Here is a 26,295-nt window from a genome sequence, read left to right on the forward strand (position 1 = left end):
GTGGGTGTCAGAGATACCTGGGGCCCACACGTGTCAATAATCTAGGTGGGGAGAAGCACGAGCTGCTGTGGTACCGACATTGGCTCCAAGAACAAAGCAGCGTCCGTGAAATCAACACAGCCGGTGAGTTGGGGAGACAATACAATACAAGACTGGTCTGTGCTGAAGCCAAGGTTGCAACCTGCAACATAGTATGGCTAGCACTGGAACAAACATTGTTTGAAACACGTGTGATAACAGACGCAAGTAAAGGTGAACAGCTGATGAGTGATTGAACTTTGAAAGCAAAATACAGTAACTTTGACAGAGTGGTCCAGCACTGCGTGTGTGCTCAATCGAAGGTCTCTGTAAGGTGTCAAGCTGAGAAGTGGCAAAAGTGAAAGAATTGTACATTGAAGTGCGCCTGCGACGGGTCAAGCAAAATCCTGCGCATAGTCGAAAATCTTCGATGTTGATTCGGTAAAGAAAGCTTGTGTTAAAGTAGATACATTGGTCTGAGCCCAGTAGAGGGAGACTGATTGAAGGTTTTGTGTTCAAAGAGGGTCTAAGCTCAGCAGAGTGGGACCTAGGGTGAACAGTGAATCACCCGAGAAATTGGATACATGAAAGTCCTGAGGACATTGTGTTAAAGTGGGTCTGAGCCCGTCAGGGGGGACCCGGGGTGAACAGAAAAATCACCCAAGAATTTGTACATTGAATTTGAATTGATATTTTATTTGTATCACGCTTGTACACAAGTGTTTCAGAGTGCGGCAAGGGAGGGGAACAAGGGATTACAAAATCAACGATCTTACTAGGCCCATTGACATTGAGAACGCGCATGTGCATGGGAGAGGGAAAGGAGAAAAGTGCATGGAAGGGGGAAGAGGTAGAAAGTGCAAAGAAAGGAACTTTAATGTTTGTCGTGCTGCATCAGGCCCTCTGAAATAAGAGACTTTGAATGGCAAAGAGACTTTGGCACAGAAGGCATGATACTGAAGTTTTGAACTGCATCCTCATGCTAGAGAAGCTAGAGACTGTGCTATGCTCGAGTGTGCCACTTTGTCCCGTGCTGAAAACGTGGGGGAGGGAAGCCAACGGCTTGAATATCCTGACATGTCATTTCTTGAACACTTTTGTTTCACACACTATTTGTACTTAGAAGTAAGGATTGGCAATAGATTTATTAGCATAGGCCCTTTTATTGTGACAGACTCCATTAAGACTGCGTTATTATTATTTGATAGTCGTTGCTTGCTACGATCTTTAGATTCGGATTAGATGGTCGTTTTACAAACCCGATTGAAGTTCAATAAACCCCCTTGAACTAAGATCACTTGTCTGTCTTACTGTTTGATACCATGCTATCCTTACACAACATACCTGCAATAAAAAGAACTGGTTATATAAACTAAAGTAGCATCATTATGGTGCTGGTCTAGTTAGTGATTGTGCGTGTCTTTCCTCGCACCAGTATTCATTATAGCAACAACAGCATTGCAAGATAAATGATGGCTGCTACATTTCTCAGTGTCACCCATCTACTGGTTTATGCAAAGTGTGCAATGGGAAGTGATGTTAGCGTGTCTCAAAGCCCCCTTATAATTGCCGTCTTCATCTCTTTAATTTGTGTCGTCGTTGCAACATTTATTTCATATTATGGGTCCCCTTTGGACAATGTCCTGTTTTTTTAAAATCCATTCCTGAGCATGGCGTATGTCACATTTTAAACTGTACACAGCGTGAAGAACTGCCATCTGGCAAGGGTGCAAAGCCCTGGCTTTTTTGATTTGTTAATACATATTCACATATGCAGGTAATTCCATCTCCAGAAGGGTAATCTGCCAACCATATTCCCCTTTTTGACAGTTCCATGCCAAAAGTATTGTGTACTTGTGCCCTGCTACATCAGTATCCTGATCCGCAGCGCCTGCTCTGCTCGTGGCATAGAGCAGATTCGAAGTTCACAAGAAACCCACTTGACAGCCACATTTCTGCGGTGCAGGGTCATCATTTAAGATATGCCATCCCCCTGTACCAAAACTACGATGATCATGAGTAACCCATGCTGATGGCAGGGTAAAAAAGCACTACCTTAGTTTAAGCATGGTGCATGGTATTACGTATGATCATGGCCGCGACATCCCAATTGATATCGCACATGTGTCAGCTCTTGTGAGTCGGCTCTGCTTTGGAAGGTGATGTGTATTCTGGCCATCTAGTTGGAGACTGCCAAATGGCAGGACAGGAACCTGGAGGACCGGGCCTCTTCTTTGATCTCTTGTGAGGGCAGGTAACACCCTCCACCACAGGCAGCTGTCCTGGGCCCAGGCATCAAAGGAGCACACCCATTCAAAGGAGTAGCCTTACACAAGGGTGCTGCATCTTTAGGGGCCTTTGTTCTTAGTGGGAAGGGAAGGAGCAGGAGGAGAGTAGGCAGGAGGCCCAGGTCAATGGAAGAAGACTCCCACCATCTTGTCTCTCCCTGTCTCTCTTTCTCTTTTCTGTCCCCTCCACATGCTCTGAAGCAAAGCCCTTTGGGTATGGTATCAGAAGGGCAAAGTGCACTGTGTTCAAGAACAGGGATTAGACCACTAAGTCAGGCTAGCTTCAGTCCAATTACCTGATCCTCTTGGATCGTACAAAGACACAAAGTTTCACCTGAGAAGAACTCTGGACTTCGTTTGGGAAAGTTGTGCTTTCCAAAGCCCTCAGCCTGATGTGAAAAAGGAGCTGTCCAAGGCGGAAGGAACAGTCTGCCCCTGACCCACTCCCAGGGCACATTGGGAGTAACTGTTACTGTGGATCAGGACCTACCACTCTGCACCAGAATCTCCTGAAGCTGGGAGAGCAGACCCTGAAAGGAACTATCCTGTCCTCGAGTCCCTCCGAGTGGGCTTCACAGCAGCTGGATTGCCAGACCAGCCGAAGCTCTCTGTTCTACCTAACCGGTCTCTCTGTGTTTATTGCACCATGAACAAGGGGAAAGGTGTCAGCGCTGACTTTTGCACTCCTCCACCGAGTCGAACTATTGCTTGCTCTTCGAACCAGCTTGATGCTGGCTCATGCCCTAGCTAAGCCCGTCACCTGCTAGGTCCAAATCAACTGCTTGATGCTGGGACCCAATCCGAATCACTGGTGAGTCACAAACCGATTCTGACCAGTGGTTACAACCATGGTTCAGTCCAGCTAGCCCTTGAACGGCCACCTCATAAACCTGCACATGGACGCCCCCCAAAGTCACCACTTGGACCGTTGTCCTCCGACTCAAACCGCTGGAGCGACACTCGTCGACCCCTCCCAGCGACTAAAGCCTAACTGGGCCTGGCTCAACTGCAAAGCAATCCTGGGACTGCTTGGACCTATGTTATTGAGAGCCCCCCCTTCCACTGCACAGAGTGATGACATTCACCCCTACTCGGCGCCCATCAAGAACTGAATCCAGGTACTGTTGACCCTGAACTGCCCCCTCTGTCCATTTGGGCTCTAGAGACTGGATAGGTCATGGTTGCACCTGTTTTCAACATGGACATATCCCTTTGATGGCGAGTAATTCTTCTACCACCCGTGAAACCACACTCCGAGTGCTAGTTTATTCTTACATCTTCTCTTTTTTTCCCTTTGGGGTGGGTTTTTATGCAGTGTTTTCTATTCATTCTATTACAGGTGGTGTGTTCAATTAAAGTATATTTATTTTTCATAGAAACCTTGATTGGACATTCCCTTTATTTTGGACTGTGATCCTGTGTAGGTTGGGCCACTTCTGGTTCGCCTTCACAACCCCCTTAAGAGGATAGCCTTCCCTCGGCCCACGTTAAGATAAAAGGCGAACGAGGTACACCTCTTAACGGTCCCTGTTTTACCTTTATGATTGAAGCCAGATTGAAATATTAAGCATAGAGTCTGCAATGGTTCAATTTTCTGACATAATTATTTTGCAATATGCAAATCTAGATGGAAATATATAACCGGGCTACACCCTGCCTCAGGCCCTGCTCTCACCAGAGCTGTCCCTCCTGGATTTACCATCCACCACTGTGACAGACCCAACACTAGGGGCAGACGAGTTGCAATAATAGCAAGGGACTCCCTGCCCATTAGATCAACGGTTATGTCCCCTAACAACAATTGTGAGATCATCTTGATTAAACTACCTATTTCAAATTCAGACACTGTTATTATTCATACAGTAGATCATCCCCCGAGGCCAGCACTGACCATTGAAGAGAACCTGCTCCCATTAAGCCTACTTCAAAAGTCCTACTCTTAGGCGACATGTATCTTGGCTTCAATGACCCCCTCGACTCTACTGCTACGGCAGTAGCCAACACTCTCAGTGACCTACGCTTTCTACATCGGGTTAGCCCCTCAACACAATCTAAAAGCTGCACGCTAGATTGGGTTGCAGACCTCAACTGCCAGGTGGCAATCTTCAGCAATAACCCGTGCCCCAGGTCAGAACACCATATCATCCACTTTTCTAAATCTCCTATAGGACATTCCACCTTGGCACCCTTCCCCTTACCCCCAACTCTAGCTCGCAGCTCGAGGAACTTAACCAAGGAGCGCTTTTTCCCGGCACTAAATCCACTCGTACCCGAGTCTCCTCTCCCTACTGAACCCAATGCCCTTGCCGAACTTTACGCAAGTGTACTGACCACAGATATTGCCTCCATTGCCCCCTACTACTGCAAAAAACCAAATCCACAGACCATAGGAACTCCTGGTTTACACAGGACCTCCATGATCTCCGCTCCGTTGAAGGGCTAGCAGAAGCTAATTGGAGAAAGTCACCTTCCAAAACAAATAAGCCGGTATTCACTTGTGCTTTTAAACAGTATAAACATTCCATCATTCTGGCCAAGTCTAGCCCTTATAACACCTGTATCTTCAATGTCAAATCTGACACCAGAGAGATCTTTACCATCCTTAGGGAACTTGAAATCCCCCCCCCCAACTACCATCACCAAAGATCAACTATGGTGCGTTAATATCAAAAATGCCATGCTGATGAAATTCGGCAGCTTGCAAAATAAAATTGACCTAAAACAATCCCTGCTCACACCCGCAAGCCAGCCCCCTCCACCCACTTCCCCTCTCTTCACCTACAGGCAGGACCTCCCTGTATTTCCTTTAGTCAATGTTTCCAACGCTGAGGTTAAGACTATCTTAAAAGGTCTTAAACCCTCTAGATGCAAAGGAGACACTTAGCCTTAGTCGAGAACTGCATGGAGGACCTTGCACCCCTCATCTCTTTGTTCATCAACACTGCCTTCTCCTCTGGCATAGTCCCGCCGAGCCTCAAGAAAACATGCTTTCTCCCCCTCATCAAAAAACCCTTGCTTGACCTTGCAAACCCCTCTAACTACCGCCCTATCACGACAGTCCCGTTCCTAATTAATATTCGCGATAGGGCAGCCTACCTGCCAATCCAGCATTACCTAGAAGCCAATCACATTCTAGGTATCCGCCAGTCTGGCTTACGCCCTGGCCATGGTACAGAATCTGCATTGCTGAACCTTAAGCTGGAGGACCTTAGAGATGTGGGCAAGCCGGCCCTACTCCTACTTCTCGACCTTTTGGCCGCCTTCGACCTGGTGGACCACAAAATCCTCCTTTCGTGGTGAGAGAACCATGAGAGTATTCGCAGAGAACGCCAGTGCCCCTCCGGGACCCATTTCCTGTGGTGTTCTGCAAGGTTTGTGCATCCCTCCAAACTTGGATAATATTTTTACGAAACCTTTATTCATCCTTCTTGATTCCATCGGGATATCATATACATCTATGCAGACGACGCAAATACTACTCCCTCACTCTGGCAACTACTTGGAAGACTCCGCCCTATGAACTCTGTCTACTCGACCATTCAAACCTGGATGGCCACGCACAGACTGTGCCCAAACAATTAAAAAATGGAGATCCTCCTGGTGGCCCCTTCTGCTGCTCAAGAAGCTTGACCCCCAGTACACCGCTTTTGTCACTGAGGGCTACTGATTTCAGTCTCTCAGTCAGTGAAGTGACTTGGAGTCTACCTGGACGCTACGCGTTCCCTCACACTTCATGTGAATTCCATTGCCTCCTCTGCTGCTTACACTACTAAGCTTATCAATGCAGTTAGACTCTTCCTATCCACTGAAAACTGCCTCACTATCGCCTGAGCCACCATAGGCTCCAGACTTGATTATTGTAAAGAGCTTTTTGCAGGCACTTCAGAACATAACATCAGCAAGCTGCAGATCATTCAGAACAATGCCCTCTGAGCTGCTCTAAACATTCCTAAACCTGAACATATCATGTCAGTGAGAACAAAGACACACTGGCTGCCTAGCCGAAATAGGATTCACTTCAAAACACTTTCAATCACCCATAGATGCATCTCCTTGGAAGCCTCCCGCTACCTGTCACAAATAATTACTGAAGTAACCTCATCTTGTCAGATAGCGCAGCGAATAGAGCGCTCGCTTTGACATCTGTGCAGAGCCTGCTGATGCAGGTTAGAATCTCGACAGGGCCAAACTCGTGCAGAGCCTGCCGACGCAGGTTTCAATCCCGGCAGGGCTAAACTCAGCCTTTGATCCTTCTGAGGTCAATCAATGAGCACCACACACCGTGGGTAATAAGCAGCGCTCAGATGCTTGAGTGTTCATAGCGTTATATAAATGCAAAATTATTATTACTATCCAGACCTACCAGATCTGCCTATGCTCATTGCCTTACCATGCCTAAATTAAAATGGGCAAAAGCAAGAGGCTCAAACTTCCCGACCATAGCAGCTAAACAGTGGAATGCACTGCTGCTAACCTTGCGAGCAGAACGTTTTGCATTGACCCACAGAATGCACCCCTTTTGGACTTCATGGTCTTTATCACAACGGGGCTTGTACTCCTTGATACTTCCAACATGGCCATCTAACGTGGAACGCCTTCCTCTGTCTTTACGTCAGACATAGCGTATTTTACAAATAGGCCGTGCCCCGCAGCCCCGTGCATCTCAATGCTATTGCAAGCAGCGACTAGACGTGTGCTCCGTAGTTCGCTACTCTGTTATCCTTGTTCCTGGACCTCCTAATTCCATTCCCATACCCCTCTTCCGTCTTCCTTGTTTCCTGGACTCGTGCGCCGTGAGTCAGAAGAGGCTCGCACGGGTTTACACAAGACCAGGACCGTGCGTAAGAAGACACCGCCCAAGAAATCCTGCAAGGATCGCTCCCAGGTGAGAAAGGGGGAATTCTGTGATATGTTTCTACTGGACCTACCGGAAAGCCCTAAAACACTCCTATTTGTATAACTCGTTCTACCTAATGACTGCCTTCATTCCTTTCATTGTCTAGGTACTGCCGTTTTAGGTACTGCTTTTATTGGTTGCCTTCTCACACTTCCTATACTATGTTCCTACAAGTAACTGGTCATGTAAGAGCACCTTGATGCCTGAGGGCTTAGTGCGCTATACAAATGGAAAATAAAAATAAATAATTTAACCTTGGCGGTGTTTCAGGGCACATCAGCCGTTGGCAGTAGAAAGCATATACTCACTGGGTGTGCTTCCTGCTGTGTGGACATGAAAGGAAATGCTAAGTGAATGTTGTTTGTTATATGCCGTTTTGTTTTCTCTGCTGCCTAGTCATTGTAATGTTTTTTCAAGGGCATGTACTTCGGAGACATCATACAGAAAATAATGGTAAGGTTGAACTGTTAGGTTATCATTTTATTAAATAAATACTTGCTTAAAAATAATGTTCCTTTATTTTCTTTCATAATTAATATATTATTCAAAAAACAAAGTGAAAATGTCTTCGAATATAGCACCCTCTGGGGGAAACAGATCACAGAGATGTGTAATGTTTACATTTTCGAGTTTCTGTTTATTTGACTCGGGAGTGTGTAATCCCTTCATTTTGTGGATTTGGAGAGGGCATGCGTTTCGGGGAGTGAGGGGGCTGGGGATTGGGGTGGGGAGTAAGGTGACATGGGTTTCAGGGGGTGGGAGGAGGATGGCATGGGTTTCGGGGTAGGGCCCAAGGCTGTCTGTGCCCCAGACCCCAGAATATGTTAACATGGCCCTGCCTACCATGGATGGGCCTGCTCTCGTTTTCGTTCCTTCACCCTACTCACCCCACTTGATTGGACCCACTGCCCATCATAATGAAAGCCAGTACAAATGTGTATCTTCTCAAATCGTGGTTTAAACTTTACCTATTGGCCAAAGAGGGAGCACCCCATGAACCCTACTTGACCACACTACATCCTCCAGTGCTGTGTAATAATGTTGGATTTGTTTTGTGGATTTGTTGTCACAGATGGCTTCAAGAACACACCAACTCCCAGATGATCCGTACAGGTTTTTATTTCCAATTTGGCAATGGGCCTAGTGGCTGTCCTTCTTTCTAACCTAGGGATGGTCATTCCCACCCTGACCCAGGCTGCCCTCAACCCTGGACTGCTACTAGTGATTGGTAATCCCTACTTCTGTCCATAGGTGTTGGTCTAAAGGCAAACACCTTATCTATCCAGGCTTCCTCTGGGAACAATCTAGCTGACAACTTTCAGGGACCTCCGTTTGGATAGTGCCTTCCAATCACTCTGGGCCATCCCCTGTTGTGCCACACCCTTCTATTCCTTCCCCTGGACCTTAGTGGCTTTCTCCTTCTACACTCCCCTCCTCCCTGCCTACTCCACCCATTGCCTTCCCTCTCTCTCTGCCACTTCCTATCCTGTCCATCCATTGGTCCTCCTCCTACTTTTTGTAGCCACGCTCCAAACATACGCATTACTTCTCTTGCTCTCCTTTCTACTGCCTCTTCTCTCTACACTCCACTACTACTCTCTGCCTTTCTCAACTACTACTCCCACTTCCATACTCTCGCCCCTCCCACCTTCACGCCACTACTACTGCACCTCCACACTTCTACAAGTCCTTCCTCTATTGTGCCACTTCACCCCAACTTCTCCTCAGCCACCCTCATTCACTTCCTACTCTACCACCACTTTCACTCACACACTCGCACACCATACACGCACACTCACAACACAGTACAACTTTCTTTCACCAGCCACTAAATCAACTTATCTATAAACTGCATTCAGGCTCCTGACATTGGTTCTTCCTACTTCTGGCTTCTTGGTCGGCTACCGCCTCCTCCTCCTTTGTCCTCACCTGACCAACACACACCGTTCTGTTTCCTCTTGCCTTTTATATACTCTCTCCTCCTGCTTCCGTTGGCTCTCCCAATCTGGTTCCCCGGGCGAATCTTTCCCGGTTTTCCCACCCGGGATGTGTTACAGATGTCAAAACACATATAAGGCGGTCTAAGCCCGTCCCTTTCTCTTGTGCAGGACTGTCAGTGGCAGCCATCTATGATCAGAGTTCCAATTTGTGTGAGGGTCCAAGTCCTTGACATGGTAGTCTTTGTTAAGGAGTCATTCTGTGGCTCTGTTACTGGTAACCAGTTGCTCCATCTCAAGCGTCGGACCTTCTTGAGTTGCAACGCTGCTTTGCGGCTCCACTGCAGGTGAGCGCTGTTATTGTATAGAGCAGATGGCAGTATTTCAGAAACGTGCTGACACTTGGTTTGGTCTGTTCTTTCATATCATGCAGTGATTCCCTGATGTTGGGATGCGCTGACTCTTTGCACTCCTGGTGGGGCTCTTCTGGGCTGTTCTCACTTTGGTGCATCGCAGGGACTGTTGGTATCTGTGTCTGTCCAAATAATTGAAAGACTGGGTAGCATTTGGAAATGGAGCTGTATGGATTGATTAATAGGGGGACCATTTTTAAACACACTGGTTCATGGAGAAGGGACAGGGAGTGCGATCCTCCCAAATGCTAGCTTCTCCCTCTGGGCTAGGAGTGGCTCTGGCTTCCACAGTGGTAGGCCTCCCACCTTAGGCTGAGAGCGGTCCCCAATCCTTTGACGGTATCGGGTAATATTATCCCCACAAATGATGTTGCCATATATATGGTCGCCAGGAAAGGCCATAAGCGACATTATTTGTCGGGATAATTTATGGGGTAAATGAGAGCCAGGGTGTCCCCGCTCCTTTTAAAACAATATGGGGACTGCGGGTGTGTCCCCCGCAGGTTCCATGGGTTAATATTGTGGAAAAAAACGGTGTCATTCTTGTATGGCGATATTTTTGCGGGCATATTAACACATGGAACCTTCTTGACAGGTTCAGGCTACTGACCCCGTCACATTGTACAGAACACCTCTTTAGTTTGTAACACTCACCCCCTATTTTAATGTTAACTTTGTAAGTCACCGCTGTTATGACCGAATTGCATATGTATGGTTCTGCTGTTCAATTTTATGGGTCCTCTAAACTTTTTGCCTTTTCCCCTTTTGGTTTCTAGGATCTCTGACTTATTTATGTGGTCAGAAGGACTTCAGCAACCCTTTTTCTTTGTAACGATATGGCTCTTAGGACTAATCCTTGGGTGATTATTTCCCCAGACATTGGTTTTAGAGATTAGGCTGGTGTCAGCAGTAATTTAGTTGGGGCGTAACCAAGGGTGCAGCCTGATATACTGCATTAGTTACCAAATCTACCTTCTTGGTAGCCACTGGATTACTTATATATATTATTAAGTACTGCTCTCATCCATTTAATTATTGGGTCAATCTTTACTTTGGGAAAGCCACGAGGCAAGCCTAAATTGGCTGTTGTGCAAACATGGGCTTGTTCTGAGCACCTCCCTGCACTGTCGATAGTGGTTTGGGCTGGTTTGCATTATTCTCTTGTCCTGGACAGGCGAATACACATACTCTGTGGGTAGAACTGGGTGTTTGGCAATTTGTAGGGCCAGCCTGATTGGCTGGCAGTCAGAACCTTTGTGTGAGTGTTCTTGTGTGTGGCTGGAGGCCAGCCAGTGTGCATGTTACTGTATATCTAGTAGAGACACTAACCCTGCCTCTATTCATCTGGTTATATCCTGGGATTTCTGCATGTTTACTTATCTGCTACAGGATTTTGCATCATCCAGAAGGGTGGGTCAACGCTACCTTACCTCTGCTGATCGGACAGGCTCTCCTGGGTTTCTGCTATAGTCATTCCACCCATAGGACCTTTTTCTGCTAGCTGGCCCTTCCTCTTTGCCCTGGGAACCATCGGAATCTGCTGGGCAGATTCCTCCGTCTTCCAGTAGCCATCTTTGCTGTTTTTCAATCCTGCCTGGTGGGTGCTGATCCTTCTTTTGCCATAGCCTGGGTCATCATTGGTCTAGGGCTCAAGTCCTTGGGTGACTGAGTCCTGCTACTTCGCCTTGTTTGCTTTTTCCTGAGCCGTGCTTTTGGGAACACCCACTGTGAGTACTTACCTCTAGACCCTGGGGTGAAGGGTTATTCAAGATACTTACCCTCAGAGGTCCCCATAGCCTGTGGTGGCGGGTTTCTGCATGCCTCCATCAACCACAGTTTGTCATTGCATCCTGCAGTGCTTTTATTCTTCCTGGAACTGCTGGGTCTCTAACCTGGCACTGGAGCTCTTTCGGGGAGGTTCTCTGGTGTTCTGTCGGGTAGGTTGTTGCTTTTTCTGTACCTGTTTGGTACAACACAGACTTAACTGACTTTTTCCATAACCACAGCTCTGCCTCCCAGACATTGTCCCATTCTACACTTTGGGGAACATTTTCCGCCTTGGATTACAACAAACTACTTTTAAATGATCTTAACTCAACGCAAGTATTTGTCCTGGGTCCTTGTAAGATCCCTCGAGGTTCCTACAAAAGAGTGACATTTTAGTATGTGCTCCTGATTTTATCTCAATTTTTTTAAATCTTGGATTCTTGCATTCAGGTTACTGAAAATTCTCAAGCTTACATTGTATGACTATTGGCTATTACTGCATCTGTTTTCTAGGAGTGTAATATGACGTTATGCGTTTAGTACTACAAGTGCCTGATCTAATACTTTTGGTGGCCATTCGGGCTTGATTGTCAAAGTATTTAGCCCCCTTCTCTACCTCTACTAAGTGCTATATGAATGTATAATGTGCATTTTCAACATTTATGCTACTATGTGTTAGATGTCCAGTAATTATTGGGACGATTTCCTGTGTTAGCATTTTGGCTGCTGAATCGGACAAGGTGTAAGCATTGTTCTTATGTGTCCATGGCCCCTATCTATTCTTCCCACCCGTGCAATACATTTAAGAGTGGCTTGCGTCTATACTGACAATTACTGTTTTCATACATATCCTCTATTTTGCATTTGTTATGATTTAACCTTAGTTCCTATTTTAAAATTAATATATACTTTATGTGATTTAATAAGAATGTATTTTTTTCAGTATGTTGTGTTATGTTAAAGGTTCTTTATACCACACTCTGTCGCAACTTGCGTGGTTCCTTGGTGCTCTGCTGGATCTGTAAAGCAAGAGGGTTGGGGGTAAATTATCTGGACTCACCGTGAAAAAGGAGCAAGAGATTTGTGATGTGCTGTTGGCAGCTTCAGTTCGGTTGACATGGTTCGCTGAGCGTAGGTGTGTTTTTTGGTTGGTAGCTGTTATGTGTTGTTGTGCGGCTGTGTGTGGTATGTTTCGTTGGTGTGGTATAACCGCGTGGTGTATTCTTTTCTGGTAACTTTGGGGGATTAACTGTACTTCACTACAAGCCTTGCTTCCTTCCTTGAGTTAAGCCCGAGTGCTGTGCCGCAGCAGCCACTATACAGAGGATTTGTATTTCTTTTGGTTGGAATGCTATTTTGCCTGAGGTCAAATGGTTTCCCATCCCTCATCGGAGGACTGTGGAAGAATCCACGTAACACGGTTTGTTTTGTCCCCGGCATATGGCCTAATATTTTTACAGCATCATAAATTGACTCGCTACTCGTTCTAAATGTTATGCCTTCTTGGGCATGCGTCCGCTATCTGTAAACGTACTATTGTAAGCCATTCCCGTTCGAAATGGATATTTCTGTTCTTCAAATATAAACAAAACACAAAATACATGCTTGATACACAATGACAGTTTGAAAGACTCCCAGTCTGACCTCTTGTTACATTCTTTTGATGTATTCGGATTGTTATTATTTTTTCCTTATTTTCTGCCCTTTTATCCTAATGATATCACCTCTTTTTGTTCTAGAAAACATTTGGGGATTAATGTCTGTTTGAGGATCATTACTCGAGGGAGTGTCTCATTCTGAACAGTGATGAGCTGGACTTAAGGCAGATTCATCATTTGCAGAGCACGCCAACAGGTATTGGATGCGCACTCTTTCTATGAAATAGATTTACATTTATGTGAATTTAAAAAGCCTTTTGGAAAAGTTAAATTCTGACTTCTGCTCATTCACTAAGCATTCATGCCAGGGTACATACTGAACAGTATAATCTTCTTTAAAGCTGTAGTTCTGAGACACATATTAGATACTTTTGCTTATGACTCTTGGGAGGGCATTGGTTTATTGCTGGGTGCATTGGTTATACCAACGTTCCAACTGCACTGATCCTGCCGCAGCCACCCCCTGGCGCAGCCACTTATTTCCTGCATGGGATGCCTAATTTCCCTGAAGACGAAAGGACTAACGTTCATGCTTTGTGTGAGCACGTAGATGGCACATTAATTACAGGCTGAAGTTGCCACGAGATGGCATTCACATTTTTCCTCCTCTGTGGCTTGGAAGAGGAACTTTGTAGTATCGATGTAAATATTTTTAAATAATGCTGTAGGTTTGTAAAACATGAGGTGCACATTGTTTTAAAATATATAAAGTGCTCACCCAAAAACTGCAAATGTCGTAAACTGGTGCAGTGGATTGAAGTTTTCCATTTTATCGACAGAAAATTGACAATTTAGGGACTGTTTATGTGAAAATATTCAATCACTCTGTGTGTTACTTTCCAAGGCAATCTCATTTTGCATTTGTGCATTAGTCTGATCTGGGGGGGGGGCTTTTCATGCTTTGGATGTCCCCTCTTGCAATGTTCTTAGATGCTATGCAACACTTCATGTCCTTAACCTACTACCTTTGCCTTTATGTACACATCTGATGGCTCTTGGTTTGACATCACTTCCCGAGGGATGTGGTGTGGATTCCATCCTCCTTGAATATATTGTGGAAGATTCCAGGGTATTTGATGAAGCAGCAGGAAGGTTGTCCCTGGTGAAACAAGCTTCTCTGTAATCGAAACCCACCTGGACTGCAAGTATAGGTAGAGTCAAACAATAATGCAACCCAAGAATTAAAATTCCTCTGAAAATGTAATAATCAATAAATGATATCCTGATCACCATTCAGTTTTACCTGAAGGTATGGTTTCAAACATACAAGACAGAATTAAATACGTCAATACATTTAAAAAAACACATTATGATACAAACAGGTATAAAGTGTAATGTGTGAAAGTGTCGCCATGCTAAATACCACCAAGTGTGTAAACACATACAATGGCAAATATTGGGGCTAATCTGTAGATCTCGTCAAAGATCTATGTTCCCTTTAGTTGCCCTGACATGTTTTGTTCCTCTGTGTTCAGAATTAATCTGTGGAACATCGTTAGGGGCTTGTTAACCTTCTTAAAACATCTGTACCTCTATATGTACTAGGGTGGTCCACATATTCACTGCCCGTTTGTCTATGCTGCTGAGAGCATTGCAATCTCTTTTCCCTGATGGAGGGGGGTGGGGGGTGATTGTTGAATTCTTTTTCCTATATAAAGTTATAAAGAAATTATAGTCTTTTACATTTCTTTTTTTATATAAATCAGCCTAATTCTATGTTTAGCTTGACTTTTAGGGCCCTTTTTGATAGGGCATGCAATGCGGCGTGACGTCCAGCTTCTTGCTCATCGCTGCCTGTTAATCTCTGTGAATACTGTGAATAAACCATGCAAAACATCAGTTAGCTACTCTGGTGCGATTAACATTTTCACTAATATTAGTGTAGACTGTCCTTTTGACTATTAGCATACTTAGTCTTCTCAACTCCTAATGTAGGTAAAAGGAGGTCTTCCAGCCTGCACCTGCAACCAGACATAGATAAAGATCTAGTTGCTCTCTGGCTATTTGTTTTATTCATCATTAATGTGATATAAAACACAGTAGTCTATATCATGGATGGCAAGTTACTTTGCAGGTGATTTTGACCTCTATAGCATTTTCCTTGCCTTTGAAGCACTTACCTGTTTAACGGGTACACTTGTCTACGTGGTTATGAGGGCTCAGTGAATTGTCTTCTAGAACGTCTGTGTGTTTCTGGCAATGCTTGCACTCTGAAGTAAATACAAATGGTCCTTGGTGAGGCTCATACAGTATTGTGTGCATTCTGGGTTGTGTAAGTCCAGAACTAGCATTTCGAAGGGATTGTGTCCTCCGACGTATTCCTTATCTTTGATAATAAGTTTCCAGCTTGCTGGCCTTGGAACTTTTTTCTGTAGAGGGCGCTGCGCGTCGACGTCCGCCGAGTCGATGTCCTTCGACGGCCACTGTATCGGCGCCGACGTCACCATGCCCATAAATAGCCACGCGCTGCGTCCGTTGCTCAGTTCCATTTTTCCACGCTTCGTGGGGCCTCGGAACGTCGTTGCTCAGTTCAGTCAGGATAACTATCCATTTCTACTCGAATATACCTTATCGTTCTCAATGGCTTCTTCATCAGAACCGACGACGCCGCGATCTGGCTTCAAGAAATGTCGAGACTGCGGTAAAAAAATGTCAATAACGGATCCACACAGGATCTGCTTATGGTGCTTGGGATCCGAGCACCATTATTCGGAGTGTGAGGACTGCATGTCCATGACGGCGAAAGCCTTGAAGGAGCACAAGGGGAAGCTCGAGAGAGGGAAGTCAGCCAAAACCTCCTCGAAAGTTTCATCGGCTGAGTCGAGGCATTCGTCTCCTCGCCGTCGAAAACATTCCCATTCTAGATCTCGAAGCAGCTCCCACCATTCGTCGAGATCAAGACACTCAAAAAAGAGATTCCTCGTCGTCTTCTGTGTCCCCAGAAAGGGTCTCCTGTCCCACTAAACACAGTTCTCAAGCTGAGTGGGAGGAATTCAGAAAGAAAATGTTAAGCGTCTTCGAGAAGGCGGCCTCAACCCCCTCGAAGACAGCTGAGGGTGATACCCCGGGTGAAAAACCCAAAAAGTCAAAACGCAGCGAGTCGCAGCACCCGGCGAAACATTCCATCCGAGAGCGCCATGAGCCATCGGGTAAGAAGGCACCGTCTTCGACGATTCCTTCGACACACGGATCGGTGCCATCGACGCCGTTGTTGAAGGGTTCCTCGACGCATCGGTCGATCGACTCGACGCCATCGTCGACGCCGATGAAAGAGAGGACCAAGGCCACTCCACAGCCAACGGTGATTTCAAGGGCCTCTGGCACGACGCCGAGACCGTCGTCGATGCCCTCGAGTAGGATCCCGATCCTCTCGAGTTCTTCGAGACCCCTTCCAGTTATTTCGGTACCTTCGAAGCCTATTACATCGGCGTCGACGACATCAACGTTTTCTCATCCAATAACGACGAGTTTGGCTCCTTCTGCCTTAGAGATGGATTTTACTCCATTTCAGAGGTCAGAGTACCCTGGACTTTCTTCAATTTACGAAGAGTGGGAAGATTCTGACCAGGAAACATTCGGGTTACAGAGGACCACATTGCCTATTGCAGAGGATTTCACCTCTGAGGAAAGAAGGCTGAAGGACCTACAGGAGTCGCTACATGAGGCAAGTGGGCTGGACACTTCCCCCAGAAGCCAGACCCAGGGGAACATGCCGAAACACCATATAGAACCCTGATGGCAAGAATTATTGAGTTTATGGGTTGGTCTGCGCCTTCACCTGTTTTTCAACAGGATGACCTAACAGATACATTAGACAAAGGCCCACAGGAGGACTCGGTGGTCCCCTTCCATGCAGCCTTACAAAGGAAAATTGCATCTAATTGGAAAACTCCCGAAGTTATCCCTGCAGTCAATAAAATATTGTCAACCAAGTATAGGGTAGCGGCTGCTGACCCTGAATACTTATCAAAACACCCGACTCCAGAGAGCCTGGTGGTTCAAGCGGCAACTTCATCTAGCAGTAGGACCGCTTACCCTACTGTCCCACAGGATAGAGATGACAAGAGGTACGACTCTATGGCGAAGAAAGTTTTCTCTGCCTGTAGTATGGCGTTGAAGTCCATCAACGCCACCTGTACGCTCGCCAGGTTCAGTCACACACTATGGGAGTGTGCTTCATCAGCGGCTGACTGCATACCCGAAGGAGAGGAAAAGGAAGCCTTCCTTAACATTATTAAAGATGGCAAGGATGCCATGTGCGAATCATTTCAAACTGGCATCGATTCCGCTGACAGTATCAGCAGGGCCATGGCGGCAATTACAACAATCCGCAGGCATGCGTGGTTGCGAAAGTCGGGCTTTGCTCCAGATGTACAGGCCAGACTTTTGAATATGCCCTTTGACGGCTCTTCATTATTCGGGAAAAAGGCTGATGACAGTCTGGAAAAGTTACAGACTTCTAAAGCAGCAGCAAAATCTTTAGGAGCTGCTATCCGCCAACCTTCTTTTCGCCCCTCAGGAACCTCTGGAAGAGGAAAGTACTTTCGCTATTGTTCATCATTCGGGAAAGGCAGAGGACAGTCGGCTCAAAGAGGCCAAAGGAGATCCACCCGAGGTGGACAGGTTAAAAGTATTAAGGCCGCAGCAGCAGCAGGTGCCTCTTTACCCTCGGCATCTGCATCAGCCGCCCCCAAACCACTCTGAGGCCTTTCCACACAATACACCTGAAGGGGGCAGGTTAACTCACCATCTGACGGAATGGCAGGCTATAACGTCAGATGCTTGGGCATTGGAAACAGTTGCCCAAGGTTACTGCCTACCCTTTCTACACATTCCTGAGAGTCATCCACCGGGGAACAGCTCTCTGAAAGTTTCAGATCCGCTTCTCTTGCAGGAAATTATAGACCTGCTAGAGAAAGGTGCCATAGAACCGGTACCTGTAGCGGAAAGGAGCAACTTTCTCATACCAAAGAAGGACGGAAGACTGAGACCCATCCTGGACTTACGAGAATTGAACAAGTTCCTCAGGAAGGACAAGTTCAAGATGGTAACTCTCTCTCAGATCCTTCAGGCCCTCCAGCTCCAGGACTGGCTGGTATCTCTGGACCTTCAGGATGCTTATTTCCATGTGCCAATCCATCTCAAACACAGGAAATACCTGAGGTTCGCAATTGGCGACTCTCATTATCAATTTCGAGTTCTGCCATTTGGGCTGACCTCCGCCCCGAGGGTCTTCACCAAGCTGATGTGGGTAGTGGCGGCGAGTCTAAGGAGGGGAGGGATCCACGTCTACCCCTACCTGGACGACTGGCTGATCAGGGCTGTATTTTCGGAACAGGCCCAGGCCCAGGCCCAGCTAGATTATGTCTGCCACTTCCTTCACAGACTGGGCTTCTCCCTCAATTCACAGATGATACCATCACAGAGACTCCAGTTCATTTGAGCGGTCCAGGACACTTGCCTGGGAAAAGCCTCGCCACCAGAGGTGAGGGCTCAAGATATTCTACAGATGGTCACCAAGTTTCAAAATGCCCAACGTCTCCCAGCCTTCGACTTTTTGAGGTTGCTAGGCCTCATGGCATCCTGCATCTTCCTTGTGCCAGAGGCTCGCCTGAGAATTAGATCTCTTCAGTGGGCACTGAGAAGTCAGTGGTCGCAATTCTCAGGGAGAATGACAGATCTCCTCCGGATTCCGGACAAGGTAGCCCGCGACCTTCAATGGTGGGCCTATCCAGAGAACATCTTGAAAGGAGAACTGTTTTGGCAACCATGGCCGGAGATTACAGTAGTCACAGACGCCTCACTCACGGGGTGGGCAGCCCATGCCAACGACTTGACCTTCAGCGGTCGTTGGTCTCCATCGGAGTCCAGACTACACATCAACCTATTGGAGCTGAGAGCGATCAGACTAGCGCTGAAAGCTTTCCTGCCATCAGTACAGGGGAGAAATGTCCTGATAATGACGGACAACACGGTTGCCTTGCACTACCTCAACAAAAGAGGAGGCGTAGGATCACTGCCACTGTGCAGAGAGGCGATGCAGCTCTGGTTTTGGCAATCCAGTAAGGAATCTCTCTATCGGCTGTCCACCTAGCCGGAGAGAAGAACTTGACAGCGGACGCTCTGAGCCGGCAGAGCACAGTCTCCCACTAGTGGGAGCTAGCTCAGGAAGTCCTTCAAGAGATCTTCACCCTTTGGGGAACCCCTCAGGTGGATCTGTTCGCCACAAGCAACAACAAGAAGTGCGATCTGTTCTGTTCAAGAGAATTTCCCCCGAGAGGAGCTCTAGGAGATGCGTTCGTCGTGGACTGGGAGTTTCCACTCCTTTACGCGTTCCCTCCAGTCCCTGTTATTCCTCAAATGATCAGGAGGTTGAGAAGATTCTGGAAAACCATGATCCTAATTGCCCCGGATTGGGCCAGGAGAACGTGGTACCCAGACCTTCTAGATATGTCCATGTGTCCTCCAATCTGTCTTCCACTCAAAGAGAATCTTGTCTCGCAGAAGGGAGGTCAGGTTCTCCATCCAACACCAGAACCCTCAACCTTCACAATTGTCTTCTGAAAGGTTGAGGTACAAGGATTGGGATCTCCCTGATGACGTCATGGAGGTGTTGCTTTCGGCCAGAAGACCGGCAACAAAGTCTTTATACCGCTGCCGTTGGAACAAATTTTGCAGCTGGTGTAGGGAAGAGAATATCGACCCTTTTTCATGTGGTACACCAACGGTGTTATCGTTTCTACTCTACTTGGCAAACTCAGGCCTTCAAGTGGGCACTGTAAAAGGCTAACTTGCAGCGCTTTCTATCTTCAAGCGCACTGTGGAGGAACCATCGTATTTCAAAATTCCTCTAGTGGTACAATTTCACAAGGGACTAACTAATGTTTACCCTCCAAAACCATTCCAGGTTCCCTTATGGGACTTAAATTTAGTCTTAAACTTCTTAATGGGCACTCCATTCGAACCACTTCACTCTTACGCGCTGAGATTTCTCACGCTTAAAACTATCCTATTGGTAGCACTAACATCTGCTAGGAGGTGAGCGAGCTACAAGATCTCTCCTGTAAACCCCCACATACAATCTTACACAAGGACAAAGTTGTCCTACAGGTGAAGCCTAATTTCCTCCCAAAGGTGGTTTCTGAATTTCATATTACTCAGAAAATTACCTTTCCTTCGTTCTACCCTCCTCCCCATCTGGGAGGCAAGAGGAGGAAAGGCTACATAGGCTGGACCCTAGGCAAGCTCTCAGCTTTTACATCAGCAGAATGGCTAGGATCAGGCAAGCAGACCAACTGTTTGTAGGATACTCAGGTCACAAGTTGGGACTACCCATAACAAAAGAACCCATCTCCAGGTGGATTATTTTGGCCATCCTGGAATGTTATAGACTAGCAGGGAAAGAGCCACCCCAAAATCTCAGGGCTCATTCAACCAGGGGTATCGCAGCCTCTTCGGCTCTCCAAAGAGGGGTACCGGTGCGGGACATATGTGCGGCTGCCACATGGTCGTCCGCACATACATTCACAAAATTTTACAATCTGGATTCCTCCACCAGTCAAGAGACTAGATTTGGCAAGGCCGTATTACATTCGGTCCATCCCTAAAGGGATACATAACACTCTCACTCCCGCCTCCAATTACATGCCACTGCTATGGGAGTTTTATCAAAGATAAGGAATACTTCGGAGGACACAATCCCGTCGAAGAACAAGTTACTTCTTATCTGGTAACGTTCTTTCGACGGGATGTTCCTCTGACGTATTCCTTATCGCCCCTCCCAACCATCCCCGCAGTGATAACTTCCCTTGTGGTTGCAGCTTACGCTCCTTCAAGGTCACTAACCAATTCAGGCATGACTTTTCTTATGCTACAAAACGGAACTGAGCAACGGACGCAGCGCGTGGCTATTTATGGGCATGGTGACGTCGGCGCCGATACGGTGGCCGTCGAAGGACATCGACTCGGCGGATGTCGACACGCAGCGCCCGCTACAGAAAAAAATTCCGAGGCCAGCAAGCTGGAAACGTATTATCAAAGATAAGGAATACGTCGGAGGAACATCCCGTCGAAAGAACGTTACCAGGTAAGAAGTAACTTGTTCTTCTCAACATGTCTGTCATTAAATTGATGTATTAATAAATTAATAACTTACTTCAAGGATTATTATATCTTCACTGATTAAAGGTGCTTGTGTGTATGCTTACTGGTCACCTGCACCTCAGTGAGCCCAAAATCTTGCTGCTTGGCGTTCTGCAAACAATATAAATTGCCCTCAATAAACTATAGCCCCTATTTAAGCACTTTGGATTAAGGCGCTGTATAAATAACACATCATTATCATTATCATTTAACAGGTCTAGATATCGTGCGTATTTACCAAGATCTCATCGGGCTATGTTTAAACCTACCGGGTGCCTCTGGAGCTCTGTCTCCATACCTCTTATGAATCGATTAGTTTGCAATTAAGTACCATGGTTGTGGCCGTGCAAATGCTAAGAAAGGTTTAATGTGGTTACCCCGAGCAATCTGGGCACGTGGGTTTGAATCGTGGCATTGGAAATCATTACGTTATGGCGGTCGCCATCTCGAGGTGGTGTAGGTTATGTAGAGTATGAGGGTTGTGAAGGTATTGCGGCCTATAATTGGCGATTATCCGGGCTTAGATATGCTCAATGGCATCCTTGTATGCTGTGTTGTGCTTACAGTGATATGTCTGTCCTGGAACACGTGAATGCTATGGGAGCGTAGCTGTGGTTGTCTCTGTTGTTATGGCATCCTGTTGAGCATGCATATATGCTCTCTGTCAGTTGTATGCTCACAAACTATTCTTCCCATCATATTTATATTATGAGCAATATTATTTGATAACAAATAACATTATTTATACATCTTACTCTGCAATAGATTGCAATCAACTCTTGTTCTTTCTTAGTCATTCTTGGTCACTGTTGCTATCTTGCTATCTTTGCTTTTGGACATTTTGTATGTCACTGTCCGTTCCATGTCTTCACAGACCCGCTCTTTTGCTAGAAAATATTCCACCATTGGTACTTCTTTAACTTTGTTGCGGATACAACTCTTGTGTTCCCTTATGCATGTTTTAACTTTCCTTATTGTTTTGCCAATATAGAGCAGTGGGCAAGGACACCAGATTGCATATACGACCATCTCAGTATTGCAGTTAGTCAGTGCTGTCTGCCCAGGTAGTGGCACTAGACTGAATCAGGTCGGGGAGCAAGCTGGGTCATTAATGTGGAAGAAGACGTAAGCAGGGGAGGAAGGAAAGGCGGAAAAAACAGGAATCCGGTAAACTGGCAAGGCAAGGTTAAAGGAAATAACGGGGCAATGGGGATATTGAGAGAAAGCAAGCACGCTGGGCAACAGGGACTCGCCACTTTGTTGAGCAACCAACTTGGCGGACTGCCATCCTTTCTCTTCTTGCTGTTGATGAATTTAGGTTCAACGTACACACCCCAGTAGAATGGTTTTCCAGTTCGGGAGGAAGACGAGTTCATTTTTTAGAAAATGAAAAACAGGCAAGGGAAGGAGAAAAAGTTCCATCACAACAATCTCTAGGATTCAAGAGTTTAAAAAAATATATTTCCGATCATGTGTTGGCAACAATTCAAATGAATACCTTACTCAAGGGATTTTCGATTGTCTCTACTCATAATAGAAATAGGACTGGCGTGGACTGTGTGCTGTATTTGCTGCAAATTGTTGCTTTAAGAAAAGCTATATCTGTCTGCAGCAAGCGCAGAGGCCTGAGTAGAGTCCAGTCACTCGCCACTCAACCGACTGTCCCGAGTGGCTGGACCGCTGGCTAAACATGCAATGACAAGGAGACCTGGAAGATGTAACCCGCCGGACACTAGAGGGTCAACGGACCGTACGGCAAGTGTACGGAATCTACTAAGTGGAGCGGTCCCGCCTACAGTCGGAAGGCGGTGAAACAAGGTTAGCGGCGGCACCCGATATCGTCAACATCCCGAACACAAGTGCAGTACCGTCTGTGATGCCAGGTACGCACTGAACTGTTCCCCCTCAGTGTTCCAAGAAAGAGGGACAGTACTAAATTCTCCCTCCACATTCCACCCTGACACTTTAGAAAACTTGGACGACCCCCACACACCTGTAGAAGGCCTCCCCGGACCAACTTAATCCCGTTCCAATGCCTCCGACAACTGAGGACCTGGTTTTTGTTCTGGTGGGTCAACATTCGACCATACAGGAGGGGGAAGGGCTACTGCTCTCAAATTTAGAACTCCCCCGGTCTTACTCCTCTAGCAGCCAAGACTCCATGAGCCTGTTATGCCACTGAATCCAATCTTACACTTTGGGGTTGGGGGCAGCTACTACACCCATATCCACTGAAATGACTCCTACAGCCACTGACATCCGACACAGTACCGAAATAAATGGAGCTGCAAATTCTGTTGAACCAGCCAGACACACTATCTTGTCAGCCAATGCTAAAGCTGCCTTGGTGGTCTCCTGTACCTTCGGGATTGATGACCCTGGCCATTTTGAAAGGACAGATGGCAGTCCCGAAGAAAGTCCAACAATCTACCGACCAATGGGAGTGGCCTCCTTTTCACTGAGCTCAGGAGCTACTAAAAACCAATCTAGCCCATCGGAAGGCACCTTAACGATACGGGATGACACAGGCAGTCCTGCCGCTGCTAAAATGGAAATGGCCAGGCCCAGTGAAATAAGGCCTCAATCCTCCCCTTATGCATAATCGGCCCGATCAGATGGCAAGTAAACCACCTATGCATTCAGCAATCCCTTCTAAGTGCAATCCCTTATAAGAATGGCCATCTGAAAGAAAAAATTATTGCTAAACTTCAGACAGAAACCCACCCGCCGGACCTTGCAGATGCTGAATTGCTAGAGGGCACCATGGATGAAGAGGATCTTCTTCCAGTCTCTCCACTGCCAGTTGGTTCCCATAACAACCACCCCATTTCGGAGGAACCTTTAGAAAGAAATCGACAAGCGCACAAACGACCCAGATTATCATCCAATTGTTCTTTAATGGAAGGGCAGGAGGAAGATCCTATCAACCCCACCACAGACCCGCTGAACGAAAGTCCCTGTGCAAATAATAGCAAGAATAGATCTATCAGTAAAAGCACAAACACAACAGGAGTCTTCTAGCACTTTGATAGCAGATGTGCAACGAGATGTCGAGATCCTGAGAGCAAGGATCGTATCCTTAGATAACATACGGAAAGAAGAGGTGACTAGAAAGACACTGTGGAAAAGGATGAATACACCTGCTTGGATGCTTGCAATCAATGAAGAACTCCCTTTGTGAAGGGGACAGATCCCCGCTGGCAGGGCAAGTCAACAATGAGCTGAGAGTGAAGAAAACCTTATTAGCCCACAACCCAATCCATTTGGTCCCCACGTACCCTTGGATCCAAACCTTTCCAATGCTATCCATAATTGCTCCACTACGGAGGATACAAATGGTAATAAGGCACGTCCACCTACATCAACAAAATCAAATGTCAAATACTCCAGGTCATTTAAACATACATCAACAAAATCAAATGTCAAATACTCCAGGTCATTTAAACAAGACCCCCCTGACCCAAATGTCCATGATCACCATCACAATGGCTCCCTTAAGATACCAACGACACCTTGGCTAACCACACTTCCCTCCTAATAATGATGCACTCCAAAATTATATTAGTGGAAGGCTACATGACAGCAAAGAACCAGCGAGAGCCTGACAATAGACTGGCCTCTGACACAAAATACAAGAAGAGAAACAGCGAGAGGCCTACCAGAGAACATCAACCCAAGTTGGGAACCACCACTGTAAATTCCCATGAAGATCCCAACTCGTGAAGAACCTACCTAAGGCCACACCATCCTAGCGGAGAATGCCACTGGCAAAGCCGACCCGGGGAAGGTACTACAACGATTAATATTGATAAAGACATAGTGGTGATTGCGGATCATGAAATAAGTACACTCTGCCCTGAATCTGAACAGGATCCTAAGAACACCCATAAGACGGAGGGAGAAAAACTAAGCAAGTCAAGTCAGGGATCGGCTCCAAACACCTATAACAACGGGAAGAGGGAAGGAGACAAAATCTACCCGCTGCTTGGAAATAAAAGGAAGCTCACAACATCTGTCTTCCAAAGAACCACCCATCGCTCCCGTGGTAATGAAGCAAGAAGCTTTCTTTAAAAACTATCATTGCCTCCAAAAGTCAGCAAGCAACAGGGGAGCACCAAAGCAACCAAATTGAGGAAACTGACTATTAAAAAGAAGGCACAAGCATATCAGACCATCCAGGAATAACTCAATCCCCTCCTCGATCTTTCTGTCTATTCGATTGAAGCAAATGAAAATGAGATTACTCCATTGAGTGAGCAAGTCAAAGTAAGAGAATTAGTAGCAGGTGAAGTGATGCCCTCACCTGCTCGACACGGGCCGGCCCATAGCTGTCCAGTCACTCCTGCTAATGACGCACCAAGGGGCTCACCTTTCCTTAACCTACCTGAAAAACACGGAGAGCCTTATCGCTAAAGTTAAAGCACAGAAAAATAAGCTGCTACCAGGATGACATCACCAGAGTTTAAGGAAAGGAGTCGAGAGCCACCCATACGCATCGATTCTATCATTAAAAGCTCTAGTTGCATGGTTAACGGCGACATCAAGAACAAATGCCCCAAGGAATATACCCTCATTAGTCGGCCCTGCAGAAGATGTACAGTAATCAATACCGAGAGGTTAGAGAATTAACAACGACCCACAATTCACTACATAAAGTGAACTACGAGACTAGGAGGACAAAACAACAGATCAGACATCTCCACCCCACAAAAGACTACTCAAGATGTCTGGAAATAGTGGTCAACGAAAGAGACAATCTTATTTTAAACAGGCACAATGTGGTCAGTCTATGCCACTGCATTCCTCAACTGAGGCAAATCACTAATGAAGATTTCACCATAGTAGAGTTCTGAAGAGAGGAGAGATCCAACCTGGTCCATCGGCATCTGAGCTCTGTAATAGAAAAGAACCTACACCTGACTGTAACGGCAAGCTTTCTGATGATGGGCTTTGATATGACTGACCGTTCCAAAAGGTCCGAAGAGCCTAGCAAACCTGACAGCCCGAGTCAATCCAGAGCCGTCCAAAGGGGTCTCTACAACCTTGAAAATGGAGGCTACGCCCCCAGGACAATAAGAAGCACACCTCAAGAGTCGCATGATTTAGATCTTCCAAGAAAGAACACTAGACAAGAATCTTAAGTGGGAGACCTCTACAATATTTCTGAAACCCAAC

General features: G+C 46.4%; 1 protein-coding gene across 1 annotated transcript in view; it reads left to right on the top strand.

The window, feature by feature from the left end:
* RABGAP1L (RAB GTPase activating protein 1 like) overlaps positions 1-26,295 on the top strand; it is a 3,056,406-nt gene that overhangs the window by 202,424 nt on the left and 2,827,687 nt on the right. The window contains exon 3 of the mRNA XM_069641102.1: positions 13,060-13,174. The gene's annotated coding sequence lies outside the window, so the exon portion shown is untranslated. The remainder of the gene's footprint in view (positions 1-13,059; positions 13,175-26,295) is intronic.

This window comes from Ambystoma mexicanum, chromosome 1q (assembly GCF_040938575.1).
Source record: "Ambystoma mexicanum isolate Mex_15411 chromosome 1q, UKY_AmexF1_1, whole genome shotgun sequence".
NCBI classification, from domain to species: Eukaryota; Metazoa; Chordata; class Amphibia; order Caudata; family Ambystomatidae; genus Ambystoma; species Ambystoma mexicanum.